The following is a 22,586-nucleotide window of genomic DNA, read 5'->3' as shown; positions in this document are numbered from 1 at the left end:
CAGCCATTGTAAGTTCAAATAAGTTAGAGTGGAAGTGGGAATCTTGCCTAAACATAATGAGGGCTGAGCAGAATGCCACATTTTAAGTAATCTGAATCTGTAAATATAAGTATTTTAAAAAAACTGGAAGCTAATCATTTTTAAAATCCGAATTTGAAGTGTATCATAGAGTGTGTCATGAAGACAGCAAAGTAATGCTCTGAAGGCATTGCTATAAGATTTTATTTTTGAAGGGAAAGGTTTCTAAAATATGCCTTTGACTGAAACTCTTAACAATATTTTGAGATTTGGTAAGTGTATTGAATATAATTATAAGGAGGATTTCTGAACCCTTTGGCTTCCTGGCAGAGAATTTGAGCAGTAGGATATAAGATGAATAGAGTGACCTTTGAAAATTCTCTCCAACGTGGCTCTCATCTCCTTGTATTTTTTAAGGCCGTTGTGTTGGTTCATTTAGTTGATTTGGGGCAAGCAGTACTTTCTTCTTCAGCATACTCGATTCTGGCATAGTGTTCTGATCATATGTATTGTTCCATGAAGTTGTATGGTTTGGGATAATTTGTAGGCACTTTAAAATATTATCTTGAGTTTATGAACCAAGGAAAGCAGGTTATTTAGACTTTGTAGGCTAAATAATTGGGTCTGGTTTTATTTTCACTGGTGACTTGCTGGACAAGATACTTAATCCTTTTGTGCTTGTTTCTCCTCCGGAAACCTGACTCTTTATCTGTCTCCCATGAGAATTGAGATGGTTTATATAAAACAAGTTTAAGCCTTTCAGGAAGATTAGAACTATGTAAATAGGGGGAATAGATGTTATTTCTCTCGTTCCTTTTTTCTTTTAGCCTAGTCAAATACTTAAGAATTTGGCATTAGGTGGGTTAATTTGTAGTGAGAAACTTGTAGAGAGATGAAACTTCTGTGAATATCAGAGATGTCTGCAAATGAAGTTTGTTCATTCTTTGCTCTGCTGCCTGCTTATCTTTCCTGGCTCATTTCTGCAGTTCAATTCTTGAGTCTGAGCAGAAGCTTGTGGGAGACATTCTGAGTTCTAAGCATGAATTTTCAGAGACAGAGTACTTTTCTCAGTGAATTCAGTATTTAAATCAAGAATAATAAATATAATACATTTTCCTGTGTATTAGCAGAAATTGATAATTTCTGAGTGACTTGAACAGAAAAATAGAGCTATCTCTTCTTTTACGCTTCCTTTTTCAGATTTACTGAATACTTTTTCCTTCTTTTGAGTTTTAGTTAGCAAATGATTACCCATTCATTTGATATATCCAAGCTCATTGACAGATTTTGCTCTGTTTGAGGGGGAATGGTTTTTAAATGCCTTTTTAATGTTGTGCTTGATTTATTAGCTATAAAAAGTCTCCAGATGTTGGTCCTGATTGACATTGCAAAAATGTAAACAGTAAGTTGCTTTATTAGACATTAATTTGCTTGAGCTTGGTAATACCCAGCCCTGATAGCAGTCTTTCTGTGCTAGCTGATCTACTCTTAATAGTTTATTCTCTTTTATAACATGTTTGAACACCATTACCCATCTTATTATTGCTCTTCTGTTTTCATTTGTTTTGCATAGATCTTTTTATTGGAAAATTGGTTGTTTATAAAAATTTGTTCAGCTGTAGAAAAGCTGTTTCTGACAGGTAATTATGAGAGGCTTCATAATCAGTCTAATTTTAGAAAACTGTTTATTGAGAGATGTAAGTTAAATTTATATGCCAGTTAAGACAGAAAGGAATAAAGTAATGAGACCAGATTAATGGTGATCTGAATATTTAAATGATTTGAGCCTTAAAGATCTGCAAATCTTTTAACTTTTAGGTCTTTTGCTGAATAGTGAGGGGACCGAATGACCTGACTTGTCAGTTTCATGCCTACTTTATTTCTTGTCCTACGGGTCCTTTAAATGTGTCAGTTTTGAGAAGTGTCTATCTCAACTGTATTTGTGTTGCAGAGTAAATGAACTAGTCCTAAATTTTAGTTATTTGATACTCAGGTTTTCTTAACTTCTGATGTAATTAACACTGTGTAGAACATCTACTTTCTTTAGTTAACTTTGGCACAGCTCAAAAGGGTACAGTTGATTGTATCAATAATAAAATCACAGCTTTGCATTGTGTGACTTCATGGTTAATTTCCATTTGAAAAGTGAGAATTCTGCAGCAGGTTGTGTAATAAATTCCTAAGGCATTTCTGGGTCATGGATAAGATGTAGTTTCCTACTGCACCTGCAGTTTCCTGTTCTTTGCGGTTTTCCAGGTGCCAGGGCTTTCCACACTATCCTATTGGTTAGAGCAGTGTTTTGTTTTTGAATTGAATCTAATCATATTAATACTATTGACATAAAATAAAAAATAATTGTCCTAAAAGACTCTATCTAGATTTTTATTTATTTATTTTTTAATATGCTTGCCTGTTTGCCAATTTAATTCAGCAAACATACATTGACTTTAGGCTCAAAGGCATGTTTTGTGCCAAACCTGAGATTTCTTAATAGGGCTCAATAATATGGTTTTGAGTGAGGAACAGATTCTTCCCTAGATAGATTGACCCTTGATGTGAAAACAGAGTCTTTAACTTTGGTTACCTGTGTTCAGTTAGCCTGCCTGAAAATGAGAACATTTTAAGACCTGATGAAGTGTTTTGTTTCTAAAAGTTAAGATGAAGGCAGTTCGGAGGGGAGGGTATACCTCAGTGGTAGAGCAAGTGCTTAGCATGTGCAAGGTCCTGGGTTCAATCCCCAGTACCTTCATCAAAATTAGTAAATAAATAAATCTAATTACCTTCCCCCAGAAATTAAAAAAAAAAAAAGGTGAAGACAGTTCATTCTTTTTTTTTTCCATTTCAAAGGATCCTTTAATTTTTTTTTAACATTTTTTATCGATCCATAATCATTTTACAATGTTGTGTCAAATTCCAGTGTCCAGCACAATTCCTCAGTCATTCATGGACATATACACACTCATTGTCACATTTTTTTCTCTGTGATTTATCATAACATTTTGTGTATATTTCCCTGTGCTATACAGTGTAATCTTGTTTATCTAAGACAGTTCATTCTTACGGTGTTTATAATTCCAAGTAAATCTGAAACTCCTCAAACATTGCATCTAATCTTGCAGCAACTAGGCTTTTGTACAGTTTATTCAACGTACATTTTAAGCTAATGGAAGTATTGGATATTGGGTAACTCTTAACTCTGGACAACTCAGTTTTAGTAAAGTTAGTGAACTAGAGGGGAAAGGTGTTGCAGTTTTGGTAATGTAAGTTAGCTGGAGAGAATAAACTTCTGGCTCCCTTGGTACGCATATTTTTGGTTGTTTTTGAAGTAAGCTGTAAATAATCTTATAATGTCCAGGTTAGCATGGAAGAACATATTAGTGGTGAGGTTTTTAAAAAGGTGGTATCTTAAAAATAGGTATTAACTATGATGCTTTCCAATAAGCCAGTTCTGTGGTAAATGTGGAATTATACAAAACTGGCTTTTGACATGGGTCAGTATTATTTAGTAGTGACTTTTATTTCTGGAGCTCAGGGTTTACATACCTGGACTTTGGACCCTGTGATAATATAGGTGTGTAATATAGGTGAACAGCAGAGTATTACATCTGAAGAAGTGGAGGTACAAAAAGTTGACCCTAGAGCAGTGATAGATAGGCTTTCAGAATAGCTTTTTAGAAGTTGTATATCAAATTTCGGATAGTTGCCGACGTTGGCAAGGAAGGCTGAAGGCTGGACAAATTTGAAACCTGCCTCTCTTGGTCAAGCCCTTGCATACAAGTTTTTTCGGGGATTGCCTGGAATAATAGTTGTCCTTAGGAAACTCGGGGTTCTAGGGTTATGCAACAGCAATGAATCTGAGGAAAACGGCTAGCACGTGGATGGACTCTCCTCATAGGTGTGCCTAGAAATGAGTCTGTGTGCAGCGTCCGTTGCTGTATTGGGTAGTGGAAGAATGTTTCTGACGCAGAAAGACTTGACTTGGAGGTCTGATCCTGCTGTTTACTAGTTGTAAGTCTCTTTCCTCATGTATAAAGTTGAAATAAAACCTCTAATGTACAGAGTCGTAGTGAGAATTAAAGAAGATGAGAAAACTGTTGTAAGCTGTGAAGTACATAACATTTTTTTTTTTTTTGATGGGAGGATTGAGCTGGAATTAGGAGCAGGCTTTGAAGTGTTGAGAAATTTAACTCGGGGACCTGGATTTTTATTTTTTATAATGGCATTTTCAGATGTACATAGAAGAGAACAGTACAGTGAACTTCCATGTACCTGTCAGCTACCAATTACAAGCATTTTGCTGCTCTTGTTTCATCTGTCCCTCACTCACAATTACTTTTTGTTATTGTTTTTGCTGGAGTATTTACCGCAAATCTTAAACATCATATGCTTTCATCCTTAAATACTTCAGTGTGTATTTCTAACAGATAAGAACCTAAAAAAAAATAACCACAAAACTTTTACCCCTTTAAACTCACAATTCCTTATCTAATACTCAAATGGAGCTGGATATGAAACATAGCCCTACCCCACACCAGCTTTGTGCGTTAGTCAAATTACTAGCGCTCTCTGGTTCCTTATCTGTAACATAAAGATGATACCTCATAAGTTATTTTGAATTTAAGTGAAATAACACATAAAATGGCTAACATGAAGGTCCTCAGTAAATGGCCCAGCCTCTCTTCTGAGCCTACCTATGGCATGTGAATTGGAATTATAGCTTACTCTCCTCCCTTCTTGAGTATCACAGTGGTAACAGTACTCTGAAATTATTGCCCACTAACCCTAGTGAAATTTCTCTTCATTAGGCTATTTGACTCTTCTGGTGAAATTCTATAACAGTTGAAATTATATCCCTTCTTCCTTCTCTCCTGCAACGTCATTAGTCTCCTATCTACTGGTTCCTTTCAGGCAGCATCATATGTTATTATTTCATCTATAATTTTTTTAAACAACTCTTCCTTGACCACACTGTTTCTTGTAGCTACAATCCGGTTTCTCAACTTCTTGAAAAAGTTGTTTCTGCTCATCTTCAGTGTTCTGTTCTTTCCCGAATTTACTGCAGTGAGACTTGCAGCTCCATCGCTGTACTGAAACTGCCGTTGTCAAAACCACCAAGTTTAATTCTTGACCTGTTAGCAGCATTTGGTGCAGTAGATGGCTGCCTTCCTTGAAATACTTTATGCCCTGGTATCTAGGACACCACACTCTGCTGGGTTTCCTCTTACCTCCTTGGCTTCTCAGTCTCCTTTGTTGGTTCTTCTTCATTACTCCTACCTCTTAACGTTGGAGCCTCATAGGATCTCTGCTCTTTATTCTTATTCTCTTGGTGATCTCATTCAGTCTCATGGCTTTAAATACCACATATGTGCTGATGACTCCCAAACTGAAACTCTAGGCTACTGCCCACGTTGACACTTGGGCTTATATGTTTTATCAGCTTCTCAAACTGCACTTGTCATAAACCAAACTCTCTCTTGCCTCTGCCGCTTTTGTGTTCTTTCACATCTTAGTAGATAGAAACTTCTCTGTCTTTCCAGTTGCTCAGACCAAGACTTGGAGTCATCCTTCACTCTTCCTCACATACTTCTGACCTACCAGGAAATCTTGCCAGTCTTGTCTTCAAAATATATCCAGACTCTGACCACTTTTCATCACCTCTACTGATTTAAGTCTGCATCAGCTCCTCTGAATTATTGCAGTAGCCCTTTTTGCTCTTACCCCTTATAGTCTATTCTCACACTGTAGCAAGAATGATCCGTTTAAAAAGGTAAGTCAGATTTTGTCTTCTGGTCAGAACCCTCAGTGATGCCCCATCCTGCTCAGAGTAAAAGGCCAAGTCCTATCAAGGCTGTGATAGGATCCTTTCTTTCTGACCTCATCTCCTCTTACTTTTCTTTCTGCTTACTCCATTCTGGCCACACTGGCCTTCTTGCTATTCCTTTAACATGCCGGGCGTATTCCTGTCTCAGGTCTAGGCCTAGGATGGTTTTTCTCTTTTTCAGGTCTTTGTGCATGTCTCCTCTTTCCAGTGAGGCTTTCCCTTTCCACCCTGTTAAAATGGCAGCTCCTCTGTTTCTGGCTCTCCCTAGCCTCCCTTTCCTACCCTTTTTTGCTCTATGCCTCTTAAGCCATTTAACTTACATTTTACTTGTTTTGTTTATTGCCTTTTCCCCTTCACTAGAACATAAGCTCCATAAAGATAAGGATTAATGTTGGTTTTGTATTCTGTAGATTCTGAAGCATCTAGAATAGTGCCTGGCACTAAGTAGGCACTTGAGTAATTTGTTCAGTGAACTATTCTTTTATTAGTTGTAGTCTATTACTTGGTACAAGATACTATAGTTGTAGTATTTAGTTGGAATCTTGGTTTTTCTTTTGGAATACTGTGCCCCTTGAAGTCTTTATGATGTATTTCTGTTTTTCTTCTTCATGAATATCCTTTCTTGAGACTGCGAATAGGTTTTATTATTTGTTTATTTATTATAATTGAGTCCTTCTTATATACTGTGCTAGTTGCATTGGGGGCTACAAAGATAAAACATAGACCCTGACCTTTAAGAGTTTATAGTCTGTGAGGGGAGGTGATGGTATGATTTTGAGAGATACATACATTTTCTGTTTTAAAGGTGAGTACTTAAGAGAGAAAATGGTCCAGGAATTTAGAAGAGCAAGAAATTATTTCTGCTAAGGGGAATAAGAGAGAGACTTCAGAAAGGATGTGGTATGTGGTATTTCTGCTGAGCCACAGAAAACAAGTGGGATTAGTTTTTGAGAAAATGGGAAAGAGAATTCCATATGGAGGGAATTGCATTAGCAAAATAAGAATGCTCAAGATTTCTATGGAAAAGAACAAGTGGTCACTTAGTTAAAGGTAAGGGAATATGAAAGGAGTTGGTAGAGTGTAAGTTTGGGGTGGAATGTTGGAGTCACTGATAGAGGCCTTGAGTGTAAGAATGATAAATTCAGACTTTATTATTGTCAGCGGTGTGGCTTCAGTGAAAGGTTTTGATGGAGCAAGAGTGGAGGGATTGACATTATTAGAGCTATTTATGAATTTGACAACTTTGTGTGAAAAGAAAGGCCGAAACACATATACTGATTAAGATGCTGTTGTAATAGTTTGAAGAAAAAAGTGTCAAAGGTAGTGGAAATGGGTATAAAAAAGATGCCTTGGAACTGACGAAACTTGGTAACCAGGTGTGAGGGCTGAGCTACAAGCCTATGAGGTTTCAAGCCTAATTGACCTGGCAGACTGGGCTGCCCTGAAGAGAAGTAGGGAACCCAGGAGAAGTGGGATCAGGAGGCAGGTCTAGTTTAGTTTTAGTATTGAGTTTGCAAGTCTGTGGTGATGTCTAGGTGATGAATGTTGTGATAAAAAATCAGGAATCTTTTTAGAAAAGATGAGCATCTGTGGCTTTATGTTTTAATTTTAATACAACTAACAGCAGAAAAAGAAGTAAAATTCAGTTGCCAGATCTATTATTGAGGTCTAAATCTGGATAATTGATTTGGGAAACTTCTGATAAGTTGTCTAAACTTTTCTTTTGATTTTTAAGTGGGTCTGTTTATTTCACTGTTTGCTAAGTTGCTCTAGGTTGTAAAGCACTTAATGTATTCTCAGCAGCTTGATACAACTTAAATGCTATCATTTGAGTGTCCCTTTACTGCTGATTCATTGGCTATGGATGTCTAAGCAGTGTCTGTCTTACTTCTTTGAAAACAACAGATAAGAGTTCCCACGTAGCCACCTTGATCACTTTACTGAGATCACTTTGAGTTAAAAGGTTTGCATGATCACTCCATACGTCTTTTTACCCCCTTAGGACTTGGAGGCATATTGGAGGAAGACAGACCTTCTACCCTAATTAATGGTAGTTAAGGAGTTAGTTGCCAAAACATTTCTTTAACAACCTTCACTTAACAAAATACCAGAAGATATCAGAGGATTTAGCTTCTATTCCAGGCAAATTCAAGAACAGAATAAAGTCCTTTTAGATTTATACTCTTTCCAAGAGCCTTGTAGCAGCAGGAGTTTTAACCTCAAGGTTATTTATAGGAAAAAAGAATTGTTTGCAAAATAATGTTGATTAATGCATACAGCTTTTATTTATAGGCTATCTAATGATGCATATTTATATTTTTATACTTAATGCATTTTTAAATAGTTGAATAAAAAGACGTCATTGAGTTTGTTAGTTTGAAACTTGCAGTTCACCAGCTTGGCTTAGAATGGTGACCTTGAGCTCACCACATTAGTCATCTCTGAATTAACTCTTTTCCTTTGTACTTAGATCATGTTAGTGAATATGATTTTACACTGTCATTATCAGGCCTGTTCTTGTTTTCCAGTCAATAGGACCCAATTCCCTGAAATGAGAAAGTTTTCCTGTTTAGGATAGCTAACACTTTTCAGGTCAGTGAAGGTGTGGCGGCTTTTAGCTTATTAGATTTAGCATATATTGTAGTTAATTTTATTTTGATCTAGGCTAATTTTATTTCACATAATTTTTTTGCCAAGAATATAAAGTATAACATGTTAATCTTGTGAGCAACCTATGAGATTCTTTTAGCCCTGCTTTGTCCTTTGACAGATGTAAAACTCAAGATATAGTCAGAGTGATTAAGGGACTTGTCCAATATGACACACCTAATTGGTGACAGAGTTGTGGCAAGAAGTGGATTTCTTGACCTCCAGTCTTGGGCTCCTTCCACCACGTCAGGCTGCTGCTTTAGAAATGTAGACCAGAAAACTTTGAATAAACCTAGTTTAACTTGTCACATGGCAGAACAATTAGGATTTTTTTCTCTTGTTCCCCCTGAAAATCAACATTTTGTTAGATTAATCATTTTGCACTGAACAATTCAGTGACATTAGTGCATTCACGATGTTGAGCAACCACCACCCTACCTGGTTCCAAAACATTTCCATCACTCCAAAGTGAAACCCCTGACCAGTTAAGCTGCTTGAAAATTTTCTAAGTGATTGAAATAAAAATCTTTGAACAATTAAAGTAAAAATGCTGACTGTAACAAGTTCGACGATAGCAGGTTTGTTAGTAGAGGTCACCCCTAGTGTTTTGCTACCCATCTCTGATTTGCCAGTGAGAAAGAGAATCATCTTTGTTATTGAGTAGTGGACATATTATACTTAGAAACAGCAGCAACTTGATGAAAGTGTCAAGCACATAATGATTAACAATACCAACAGCAGACATGAATTATGCATATTATCTCTAATCTTCACACTAGCCTTTCAGAAAGGCTGCTCTATTTTGATAAGAAAACTAAGGTTTATTCAGTAACTCCAGAATCATTTAACTGGTAAGTTGTGGACCTGGGATTTGAATCCATGTCTGTTTGGTTCCAGAAGTTGGCAAAAAGCAACAAATGGAAGGGATCTTCTTGTTTGGGGGACCAGGACTGTTTTAGCAGGTCAGTGTATAAGGGAAGAGGAGCTGACCTTGCTGGTCTTGGTAGTGTCTGCAGTAATAACCACTTTCTCCTGATTGCTATCCATACATATGCCATAGGACATAACCTTTGGAACTCTTTAATGGACAGTATTATAAACAGTTAAAAGAAATTGCAGTGTAGCTTCTGAGATGTGGTCTTAGAAATTCTCTATTTTTTCCCTTCCCATTTATTTTTAGTGAATTGTTTGATTTTAAAATCATAAATTGATTTGCTTGGGTAGTTAATGATTAGTCTTCACAGAATTGGAACTTGATTGATTTCCCATTTTAAGATACTTTTGAAAAGTGGTGGTTCACTTCCAAAGAAGAATAACTCAAATTGTGCTTGTCAAAAGATTTTGTAATTACACTTTTGCCCTGTTTAAAAAAAAAAAAAAAACAACCAAACCCTCATTTTATCTTTTTTAAAGTGTGAAAGAACTTTAGCAGGCCAGTTTTCAGTCATTCCCCTGAAAGTGGCTAGTAAGTCACCTCAAAAACCTTGTCACTTTAAAAAAAATTTAATTTTAACCATTTTTTAAAATTGAAATGTAGTTAATTTACAATGTTGTGTTAGTTCAGGTGCACAACAAAGGTGATTTATACATATACATGTGTATTCTTTTTCAGATTCTTTCCCATTATAGATTATTACAAGATACTGAATATATTTCCTTGTTGTTTATTTCATATAATAGTAGTGTGTATATGTTAATCTCAAACTCCTCATGTATCCCCCCACCCCACTTTCCTCCCTTTGATAACCGTAAGTTTGCTTTCTACGTCTGTGAATCTATTTCTATTTTGTAAATAAGTTCATTTATATCATTTTTTAAAAATTCCACTTATATGTGATATCATTTATTTGTCTTTCTCTTTCTGACTTCATTTATTATGATAATCTCTGGGTCCATCCATGTTGCTGCAAATGGCATTATTTCATTCTTTTTATGGCTGAGTAATATTCTATTGTGTATGTGTACACACACACACACCCACCCATTCCTTACCCATTTATCTGTTGATGGACATTTAGGTTACTTCCATGTCTTGACTCTTGTAAGTAGTGCTGTCATGGACATTGGGTTGCATGTATCATTTCGAATTTAGAGTTTTCTTCCGATATATGCCCAGGAGTGGGATTGCAAGATAATATGGTAACTACGTTTTTAGTTTTTTTAAGGAACCTCCTTACCGTTCTTCACACTGGCTGCATCAGTTTACATTCCTACCTGCAGTGTAGGAAGGTTCCTTCTTCTCCATATCCTCTAAACCTTGCAACTTTTTATTATAATTTGAATGACACGACTTCTCTTCTCCTGAGTAATAGGCACTAGAGTAACTTGCTTCAGTATGCTGGGTTTTGGGTTAAAAGGATAGTATTGTAAAAAAATAGCTTCCTGGCTACTTTGGACAAAAGAGATTTTTTTTTAGGTTGTGTGAGCATAACAAGAATGCAAGCTACAGCAACAGCAGCCATTTCAAATGTCCTGATTTGAGTGTATTGATAGTTATCCAAAGAAGTATAGATTTTTGACAATGACCTTATGACTTTTGCTAATATCTAAACACTAGGTACTTCCATAAATGGATTTCAAGCTTTTAAAAACTTTTTATTTAAAACTTTTAAAATGCCTTAGTAACTTGGCTCAAATATTACACATTATTTTTCTCTTTTGGCCAAGGATGAGGTTTGTCTTTGGAACCAGCAAAAACATGTCATAAAGAGTACAGGCTTTGGAGTTGGTCAGATTTCAAATCCTTATTCTGGTAGTTAGTAGCTGTGAGACCTTCTTTCACCTTTTACAATGAATATAATACAGGTCTGCAGAGTGGGATTAAAGGGCTTAGCACAGTATCTGGCACGTTCTAAACTATGTTTCAAATTGTAGTTGTAGTAAGAAGTCTAAATTTTGGTAGCCTAGACAAATCAACATAATGCAAGTACTGTAAAACCTCATAATGTACACTGTTCTGCAATCACTACATTCCTTCTTGGATTTATTTTGTTTCTTTCTGTTGAAGTGCCATGTGTCAGTTTTCACTACTTCCTACAGCTTGCCCTCCTTTTCTCAGAAATGCTTGGCAAATATTTCCATTGATTATGATTTCCCTCAAAGAATAGATGATGCTTCCTGTACAGGCTAATGATGAAGCATTTGCTCTCCACAGCAGTCCTTCAGTTAGGTGTTCCTGTGTTGCATGCTGACAGGTTCTTACCACCTTCAGAGATGTTTGCTGGCTGAATGCCTAAGCTTATGTCAAAGAAGGAAGTTCTGGTTGCCTGGAATGAAAGAAGTACACAGTGCCTGCTTAGTGTTTATAGTATATTTTATGATGATTGTTAATGTTAAAGCATGAAAATCTATGTCCTAGTCTATTAATTTTCCTCATTACTTCCCCAATTACTTATTTTGCTTCTCTTGTTCTGTTCAGAAAAGCATACAAAAGGCATCTTACTCTAAAAGTAACTGGGCTTGAAGTTGTGATGAATTCTAATCCAAGAATATTGGCTGTGGAGGGGACTTGGGAGATCAGCTAGACTAACTTTCTTATCTTACAGGTGAGAAAACTGGCTGAGAGAAGGTGGCTTGCTCAAGGACCCAGAGTAAGGAGTGACAGGTCTGATTTCCAGTCTAGTGTTACGTGGTTAACCTGGTAGAGTGGAGGGAGCACTGGACTTTGGAGTTACACAGTCTTGATTTGAATCCTGATTCCACCGTTTATTAACAGTATGACCTTTGGCAAGTACATCTGAGTCTTCTTCCCCCGCCCTGTTACACTTTGTTTGCAAGGTCATGAGGATTATGAGATAATGTAAATAAAGCTCGGTGCCCGGCATATGTTCTGGACTCAGTAAGTGCTGTCTGTTAGGTTGTACTATTTTTGTTTTTGATTATTTAAAACAGAGCTTATGGCTAAGTGATTATTTTTTCTGCAGTGGGAATCAGTGAGAATCGATGTTTTTGCTAAATCCTTTCACTGAAGATCTAAGTAGTGGTTCTTTGTGGGAGGACTGCTTACTGCAGAATGAGAGCAAAACTCGTTTTGCGCTGAAGAGCTTAGTAACTGTTGCCCCGACTTACACTGTATCGACGTGATTCCTTCCTTAGAAATTTTTGCATTTTCCAAGTGAATGGGCATAGTATGGGGAAACACCAAAATCAACCTACATTTAGCTCGTCTAGCAGTTCTCAAACTTTTAAACTCAAAATTCCTTTACACATGTAAAAATTAATGAGGACCCCAAAGATCTATTTATATGAGTTATATCTATTAAATTTATATTATTACAAATTATATCTGATAAAATTAATTCATTTAAAAGGAATAACAAATGTTAACACACATTATATACATATATGTATAAACATATTTTAAGATTTTAGGTTTTAAATTTTTGTTTCAAATTACAAAAGTAATATGTGCAAATTAAAATAATATAGAATCAAGGGCGAGGGTACAGCTCAGTGGTAGAGCACATGCTGCATGAGGTCCTGGGTTCAATCCCCAGTACCTTCATTAAAATTAAAATAAATACATAAATAAACCTACCCCCCAATAATACAGAATCAGGATAAAAAATGAAATTATTTCATTTGTGTCATATACACACTGCAACCCCTGTGGTCAATAGCATGTATTCTTCCAGAACTGTGTCTGTACAACTATAAATTCTCTCTGATACTACAAATATTGTTTGGTGACTTTTTTAAAAATAAAAGTTGTATGTATTTAAGGTGCACAACATGATGTTTTGATAAACATATACCTAATGAAATGATTACTATAGTTGAGCTGATGAACATATCCATCTGTGGCATAGTTACCTTTTTCTGTGTGTGTGGTGAGAGGACCTGAAATCTACTGTCTTAGCAGACTTCCACTACCCAGTACAGTATAAGTAGCTGTAGTTAGACGCTTTACATTAGATCACTAGATTGATTTATCCTACATAGCTACAACTTTGTACCCATTGTCCAACATCCACCCATTCCCCCCACTTCCTGCAAATGGTATATTTTTAATGAAAAATATCTTATTTTCCAAAATGCAAAATAATTTAATCAGAAGAGTGGCACTGCTTTGCATTTTTGCAGATCTCATTAATGTATAGCTTAATAGAAGACAGCTGGGTTCTGATAGCTACTTCTGCATTTATTCCATTGTGGTATGTTGTTCTGGTTGAATTTGGCATTACAGATCTGAAGTTGGAAAAGAGGAATATTTTAATAGCCTTTTCAGATAATTATGGATATTCTTCTTTGATACTATACCAAAACTTGACAAATGATAGTTTCTTAATGGAATCTGAAACCTGATCGGTGAGCTTTTTATATCTTGTCACATTAGAATTCATTGATTTTGCGTTGTGAATGGATTTTTATGCTTACATGATTTTGTAACATCATGCATTGGTCATTTGGAAAATATTGGTTCTCTGAATTATGTTAGGCTTCCGAATGTGATACATTTCATTTTATAATATCTCCACACATTGTTTAGCCTCTGGAAAACCCTATCCTCATGAGAGAATGAGAGTTAAAAGAGAATGAGAGTTTTACTACTGTGAAAATTCTTTTGGCTTTGTAGACCCATGAAAGGGCCTTAAAGACCTCCAGGGGTCCCTGGATCACAGTTAGAGAACCATGGTAGTGACCAGATTTGCAAACTGCAGCTTTAATAATGGTTAATCTGGAAATTAAAGTGGAATGGATTGTTTTACAATCCTCAGTATTAGAAATTATCTTATTCCTTGAACTAAAGAGTGGCCTAATTTTGAAACAGTGAATTGGTCATTTACTATTTAAGTGCTTTTTATAGACAAGGCATTGTGTTAGGGTACTACTGAAGATATGCATTATGAAAGTGGATTCCTTTTCAGTAATTTATACTAGCTAGAGAGGTTAGACATAATTTCATGAAAAAGATAACAAGCATTGTGTTGTACACCAGAAATTGACCCAAGATAGTAAACTGACTATACTTCAATAAAAAAAAGCAAAATCAATTAATCAATCAATCATGTACAAGTGAAAAAAAAAAGATAAACGCAGTGTTCTCTGTAACAAGTGTGACATACAGCCTTGGGTGAAATGAGTTTTAAGTAGGTGGAGGAGAGAGGAGGCCATTGTCTTTATAGGGGGAAAGTGCAGTGCTTTGCTCAGTGGTCATTACGTCAGTCAGGCTAGACTGAAGAATTCATACAGAGTACGCTAGGCTTACAAAATTAAATTGCAATTTATATTTTTATTCTTACATTGTTTCCCTATTTTTGTAGGATTGTATGGTTTCCAGTATTTTTATAGGTTCTTATTTGTCTTTTAAAAAAAAAATGGGATGTGATGTGGGTACGACTAATTATCAAACAATTATCAAAATGTTATAACTGATAAATGAGAAAACAAGATTAAGTAAAATGTGCCAAGAATACATAGATATGAGCAATATATTATTTACACATATTGGACTATATTATATATATTCTCAGACTAGAATGAATAATATTCAGATTCCTTTCTTTGGGGGAAAATATGTATATTTATGCATGTACAGGTAAGTATCTGTACCCAAGACTTTACAGAAATATTTTAATGCTTCCCAAAGTACCTCTGTATACCTTGTGCTTAGTTGTTCCCTTACCAGATAGTTGTAAAGATTTAAAAAGAAAATTTATAAAATGCCTAGCATTAGGAGGCACTCATGGCAGCTATTATTATTGTTGTTGTTGTTGTTATACTTTTTTCAACTCACAATTATCGCTGATGTACCAGTTAGATAAGACATTGGACTTCTCAATATTTTGAATGCCCTGATTTGTCCATTTGTTGAATGTAGTAATTCAACTATTCTGGCCTCCGTTTACGGAGTTCTTATGTTACATGCATTGCCTCTTTAGAGTTTTATAACAGTTTCACCGTGAGCTGTGTGGTGGTGGTTGCATTTTATTAATGAGAAAAGTGAGGCCTGGAATGGTTAATTCCTCAAGGTACTTATAGCTAAGAAGTTGTATAGCTGGGGATCTGAACCCTCATCTATCTCCAGAGTGTTGTCTTTTACATTTCTATTTGGGCAGTAAATTGAGGGAAACATTTTTGGATTGTAGGGGGTTTTTGCTATTTTTCAAAGGACAACTATTTTAAAGGGGTGTAGGGGTTGTAGTTAATCTCCCACTTTAAGTGTATCAATTGGTATTTGGATTCCAAAGTTATTTTTTATTATCGTTACTTTTTCTTAGTTGCTTGATGAAATTATGATAAAAGAGTAATGAATTGAACTTTTTCAAGGTGACATTTTACTGTGTTGATGAACAATTCATTTGTGGGCTTTTACAGCTTGTTTAGGCCAAGAATTAACTTAACCTTTACTATCTAATACATTACTTTGTGTATAATATAGTTATAGTTACTTTTGAAAGAGTATTGTGGCTTACAAAGCTTGTTTGAGGAAAAAAAATTCATTTGTACTGGCAGTCAGCCAATATTTTATAAGCTACAATTTTCTTTTGAATAGCTAGTGGTTTGTAGCTCCATAATTTGTGGTTCTTCTGAACTTGTAAAAAGATTACACATATTTAAAAATGACCTTATCACTTCAATGTTTTAAGCACCCTACAGCTGTCGAGTTCTGTTATGTTACAGTGTTCTTGTTTTTTTGTTTTTTTAACTTAATTTACCTGGGCCGAGAATCTTTTAAATTAATAATTTATACAGTGGAATTGCCCCCTGCCCTCTGTCAAACCTCCAGACATGCCTAAAACCAAAATCTATTTTGGTAATGTAACACGCAGTTATATTACCAAACGTGAATCTCTCTACATCAGTCTGCCAAATCCTTGCAGTGTCCACGCTATTCCATTTCTTAGCCACTGCTGCTTGGATGTGTTGAATTATGTGGTATGTTGGTTTGTTTGGTGTGTTGAGTGTTCCTGCATGACATTTAGTTTTAAGTCAGTTTTTTTTTTTTTTTGTGATGCTGCCACTGCTGCTTTTTCACAGGCAGGTAGAAGAGAGCACTTCATTTGAAATACTTCATGTTCTGTACCTTATTCTCCTGGTTTCTGTGTAGGTAGTTAAATTTGTGAAACTCTTGAGATTGTTTTAAAGCCTTCCTTTTGATTTTAGGTTAAATCCTAAATGGAATATGGTAACCTTTTTGCTCGAAAGATTTTGGAAAGCCAGATTAATAGTTCCATTTTGATATTTATAGAAGTTTCACAGATGAGAATGACCCTACCATTCAACTTCTCAAACTCCATTACCAAATAGGGATGCTATTTAAAAATATACAGTAATGAACTGTTGTCTTTCTTGGGCTAATTCTTTGAGTCTTCTGTTTCTGGAAGGTGGGTGAGATTTGGGTTAATGTTTCCACTTATCAGTGGAATGATTTTTGTAGCTAAAATTTTAGCAAATTGTTAATGGTCAGATCTGTAACACCTGTTAATAATCTTGGCATGCTAATAAGGGTTACTTTTGAAAAGACTCTTACTCTGACAGATACTGGTTCTCTTAATTGCACATTGGGCAGACACTGATCCTCTTAATTGATTCTCTTAATTGCACATTTGATAGCTTAAAAATGCAGATACCTGAGTTTCACCTTGAGGGATTCTAACTGAGTTGGTCTGGGACACTGCCTAAGCATCACGATTTTTAGAGGTGCTTCTTAAATGTGCATCTGAGGCTGAGACCTACTGCTTTGGGAAATTTGTCAGTCCACCCAAAGGGAAATACTTGATTTTGGAGAATATATCTTTACCATTGTAGCTTAAAAAACTTTTTATTTTGAGAAAATTGTAGATTCACTTGCTTTTATAAGAAATAATAAATTCAATAATAATTTATGATTTGGTCATTTCAAAAGTGTTATAAAAATGGAATCATACAGTATGCAATCTTTCAAGATTGCTTTTTTCACTTTAATTCCATTGAGATCCATCCAAGTTGTTGCTTGTATTAATAGTTTGTTCCTTTTAAATAATTTTTTCCAATGATTTAATAGCATTGTCTACAGTTTACAATTTTATGTATTGCAGTGTATACCACATACATATTTCTTACTCGATACCCAATGAGCTAATATTTATTAAGAGCTTACTATGTGCCACACACTGCTCAGCAAGACACAGATGAATATATATAGTTTCTTCTACATGTAATTTTCACAACAACTCTAGCAAGTAGGCAATAGTTTGTTCCTTTTTATAGCTGAGTATTCCGTGGTAGTTATGTATGTCTCACTTTGTTTAATAGGGGGACATTTGGATTGTTTCTAGCTTTTGGCTATTACCAATAAAGCTGATGTGAACATTTATATACAGGCTTTTGTGTGGTCATACATTTTCATTTCTCTGGGATCAATGCCCAAGAGTGCAATTGCCATGTCTTATGGTAAGTGCATTTTTAGTTTTGTAAGACACTGCTGTACTTTTTCAGAGAGGCTGTAACGTTTTACATTCCTCACCAGAAATGTGTGAGTGGCTCAGTTTCTCTACATCTTTACCAGCATTTTATGTTATTACTGTTTTTCAAGAAAAACTAATAGACTATTATTTAGGGCAGTTGTAGGTTTATAGAAAGTTGAGCAGATAATGGAGTTCCCATATATATCTTCCTCCTTTGGTGATTTCCCCTTTTATTAAAATGCATTAGTTAAAACTGATGGACCAATATTGATCCATTATTAATTAAAGTCCATAGTTTTCATTAGAGATCACTATTTGTGTTGTACTTTCTGTGGGTTTTGACAAGTACACATATATCCACCATTACAGTATCATACAGAAAAGTTTCACTGCCCTAAAAAACACCTGCACTACACCTATTCATCCATCTCTCACCCCTAGCCCCTGACAACTACTTACCAATCTTTTTCCTATCTCTGTAGTTTTGCCTTTTGCAGAATGTCATATACAGTCGCCCCCCTGTATCTGTGTGTTCTTAACCTTGGAGTTTTATTCTAAGGTTCGTTGAATTGCAGATGTGAAACCCATGGATACTAACAGGCTTGAGAATCTGGATACCGAGGGTTGGCTGTAATTGGAATCGTACATATGTAGCCTTTTCAGCTTGGCTTCTTTCACTTAGCAATGTGCATTTAAGTTTCCTCTATGTCTTTTGGTGGTTTGATGGCTCATTTTTTTAATTGCTGAATAATATTCCTCCATGTGGATATATTACAGCTTATTCGCCTACTGGAAGACATCTTGCTTCCAGTTTTTGGAAATTATAATAAAGCTGCTGTAAACATTTGTGTTCAGGTATTTGTGTTAATGTAAATTTTCAGCTTATTTGGGTAAACACCTAGGAGCATGATTCCTGGATTGCATGATAAGACTGCTTAGCTTTGTAAAAAAAACTGCCAAATGGTTTTCCAAAGTAGCTGTACTCTTGCATTCCCACTATTTTGCAATGAATTATTTTTTATTTTAGCCATTCAGATCAGTATGTAGAGATATCTCATTGTGGTTTTGATTTGTATTTCTCTGATGGCTAATGATATTGAACAACTTTTCATGTGCTTATTTGCCATATTTATTGCCTTTCTAGTGAAATGTCTTTTGTTCATTTTTTTTTCTTTTTCTTTTTTCTTTTTTAACATTTTTATTGATTTATAATCATTTTACAATGTTGTGTCAAATTCCAGTGTTCAGCACAATTTTTCAGTCATTCATGGACATATACACACTCATTGTCACATTTTTTTCTCTGTGAGTTATCATAACATTTTGTGTATATTTCCCTGTACTATACAGTGTAATCTTGTTTATCTATTCTACAATTTTGAAATCCCAGTCTATCCCTTCCCACCCTCCACCCTCCTGGTAACCACAAGTCTGTATTCTCTGTCTGTGAGTCTATTTCTGTCCTGTATTTACGCTTTGTTTTTGTTTGTTTTTGTTTTTTAGATTCCACATATGAGCGATCTCATATGGTATTTTTCTTTCTCTTTCTGGCTTACTTCACTTAGAATGACATTCTCCAGGAGCATCCATGTTGCTGCAAATAGCATTATGTTGTCGGTTTTTATGGCTGAGTAGTATTCCATTGTATAGATATACCACTTCTTTATCCAGTCACCTGTTGATGGGCATTTAGGCTGTTTCCATGTTTTGGCTATTGTAAATAGTGCTGCTATGAACATTGGGGTGCAGGTGTCATCCTGAAGTAGGGTTCCTTCTGGATACAAGCCCAGGAGTGGGATTCCTGGGTCATATGGTAAGTCTATTCCTAGTCTTTTGAGGAATCTCCACACTGTTTTCCATAGTGGCTGCACCAAACTGCATTCCCACCAGCAGTGTAGGAGGGTTCCCCTTTCTCCACAGCCTCTCCAGCATTTGTCATTTGTGAATTTTTGAATGACGGCCATTCTGACTGGTGTGAGGTGATACCTCATTGTAGTTTTGATTTGCATTTCTCTGATAATTAGTGATATTGAGCATTTTTCCATGTGCTTTTTGATCATTTGTATGTCTTCCTTGGAGAATTGCTTGTTTAGGTCTTCTGCCCACTTTTGGATTGGGTTGTTTATTTTTTTCTTATTGAGTTGTATGAGCTGCTTATATATTCTGGAGATCAAGCCTTTGTCGGTTTCACTTACAAAAATTTTCTCCCATTCCGTAGGTTTTCTTCTTGTTTTACTTCTGGTTTCCTTTGCTGTGCAGAAGCTTGTAAGTTTCTTTAGGTCCCATTTGTTTATTCTTGCTTTTATTTCTTCTAGGAGAAAATTTTTGAAATGTATGTTAATTGGGTTGCTTGCTTTTTTCCCCCCTGTTGAGTTTTGAGAGTTCTTTATATGTTTTAGATAAAGTCTTTTGTTGGATATGTGGTTTGCAAATATTTTCTCCCAGTTTTTAGGTTGTGTTTTAAATCTTCTTAACCGGGTCTTTCATAGAACAAAAGTATTTAATTTTGATGAGGTCCCGTTTATCAGGTTCTCTTTTACGGGTCTTTTGTTGTCAAGTCTAAGAACTATAGAACTAGCTCTGTGTCCTGAAGATTTTCTCCTGTGAATTTGTTCTTCAACTTTTTATAGCTTTACCTTTAAGTCTGTGATCATTTGAATTAGTTTTTTGTGTAAGATGTAAGATTTAGATCAGTGTTGTTTTCTTTGGGCCTCCAAATTAATATCCAGTTCCTCCAGCACCTTTTGTTAAAAAGGCTGTCCTTCTTCCATTGAATCGCTTTTGCACCTTTTTCAAAACTTAGTTGGCCGTGGTTTTGTGGTTCTGTTTCTGGGTCTCCTCTGTTCATTGATCTCTGTCCTTCTGCCAGTACCACACAGTCTTGATTACATAGTCTAAAGCTATATAATAAAGCTTTAAATTATGTGGAGTGACTCCTCCCCTTTTATTCTTTTTCAGAATTGTTTTAGCAAATTCTGAGTCTTGTGCCTTCCCATGTAAATATTTGAATACGTTTGTGTCTTGAGAAAAATGTTGATGGGAATTTCATTCAATTTATATATCCATTTGGGGAGAATTGACGGCTTTACTATGGTACATCTTTACCATTGGATTTAAGTAGACTGGAATGAGATTAGGGAGAAGGAGTTCTGTAGAGGAAGTACTACTTAAATTGGACAGAGAGATTTGTTTGTAACTAGAAAAATGTTAACTTTTTGGACTGCCCCACTCCCACCTGTTGATGCTTAAAAAGAAACACCAATAATAGAGCAATGGAAATGGAGGTAATTGTTAATTTATTCATAAATGTATTTACTCAATATCCTTATCAATATTGTAGGCTAGGACTGTTCTAGGCACTGGAATGCAGTTAAATAAAAGACGCAAGGTCCTTTCTTCCATTCACCTTATGTTCCTTTGGGGAAATGGAAAACAAATAATCAAGAAATACATCAGTTAAGTGATGCAGAGAATTAAAATGTAGGTTGATATAAAAATAGGAGAGTGATGGGGTGGTTACTTGATTGGATGATCAGGGAAGCCCTTATTTATGGTTCTCATTTATGGGTAGGTCTGAATGTTAAGAAAGAGAAAAAGAAGATTGTTCCAATCGAGGGAACTGCTGGTGCAGTGCAGGGACATAGTATGTGGGAGGGACCAAAAAGGAGGACAGTGATCAGAGTGTAATAACCAAGAGGGAGAGAGTGAGGTACAGGTGAAAGTTTGGTGAGGTGGGCCCAAATCAGCTGAGACTTTGTAAACCTGGGAGCGGAGTATGATTTTTATTCTGAGGATGATGAGAAGCTGTTGGAAGATTTTGAATGGGGGAGTGAAAAGGTTTGATGTTGTAAGCAATGAGTCAGTTGTTTGGAGGAGGGGCCAGAATGAAAGCAGGAAGATGATTAGGAGGATATTTCCGTTTAGGTGAAAAATGATGCTAGAAAGGATTCAGGATTCATTTTAGAAGGAGGGTTATTGGCTATGTTGACCATCTGCATGTCAGGGCTGAACTTTTTCCATTTAGAGCTTGGGTGGTTGGTTATTGGTGTTCAATGAGATGGGTAAGGCTTGGGAGGGGAGTAGGTTTTTGGGTAGAAAGTTTCAAACTGTTTTGATGACTTTGTTTTCACTGCTGGCAGGGAATCAGTTGGACAGACAAGTCTAGAGTTCAGGTAGAGGCAGAGGAGAAGGGCAAATCCAGGTAATAGAATAGGTATGGTGGAAAGAAAATTGGTCTTTCAGTCAGGAAACCTGCTTTGAATGTGGGCTCTATCACTAATAGTTTTGTGACCTTGGTTGAGTCCTTTTGAGCCTGTGTTGCCCACCCCACCTTGGGGTGGGGGTTGGGATAGTGGTACATACCTGCCTCTCTCAGGGCTGCTGTGAAGATGAAGACTGTATGGGTTACTTCATCTGTGATGATAATGTACTAGTTCTCTTGTTGGCTGGCTGGTTCTTAGATACTCATTAACATGCTTCGTAAGTTCAAATGTATCATTTAGTAATGTGTGTTCATTAGATATTTTATATTAAAATTATTTAGAGTACCTAGCTCAGTGTGAGACATTCAATAAATTGTAGATGATAATCATTATTATTACTCAGCACTGGCTGTAAAAACAGCATAGCAAAAGGAGATGACAATCCCTGCCCTCCAGGAGTTTTGTTTTTCAAGGTAAGTCATACTCACATGAATGCAAGGCATTCAG

The 22,586-nt window shown here is 35.9% G+C and overlaps 1 protein-coding gene across 5 annotated transcripts in view; it reads left to right on the top strand.

The window, feature by feature from the left end:
* STRBP (spermatid perinuclear RNA binding protein) overlaps window positions 1-22,586 on the top strand; it is a 113,367-nt gene that overhangs the window by 3,255 nt on the left and 87,526 nt on the right. The window contains exon 2 of one of the 5 annotated variants that reach the window (XM_072960093.1): window positions 12,034-12,092. The exons of 3 other annotated variants lie outside the window; for them this stretch is intronic. The gene's annotated coding sequence lies outside the window, so the exon portion shown is untranslated. Of the gene's footprint in view, window positions 1-12,033; window positions 12,093-12,193; window positions 12,215-22,586 lie in introns of those variants that run through there. One more of the 5 variants, XM_072960094.1, reaches the window with a different exon arrangement.

The sequence above is a fragment of the Vicugna pacos genome, chromosome 4 (genome assembly GCF_048564905.1).
Source record: "Vicugna pacos chromosome 4, VicPac4, whole genome shotgun sequence".
In the NCBI taxonomy this organism is placed as follows: domain Eukaryota; kingdom Metazoa; phylum Chordata; class Mammalia; order Artiodactyla; family Camelidae; genus Vicugna; species Vicugna pacos.
This window is presented reverse-complemented; position numbering and strand designations above follow the sequence as displayed.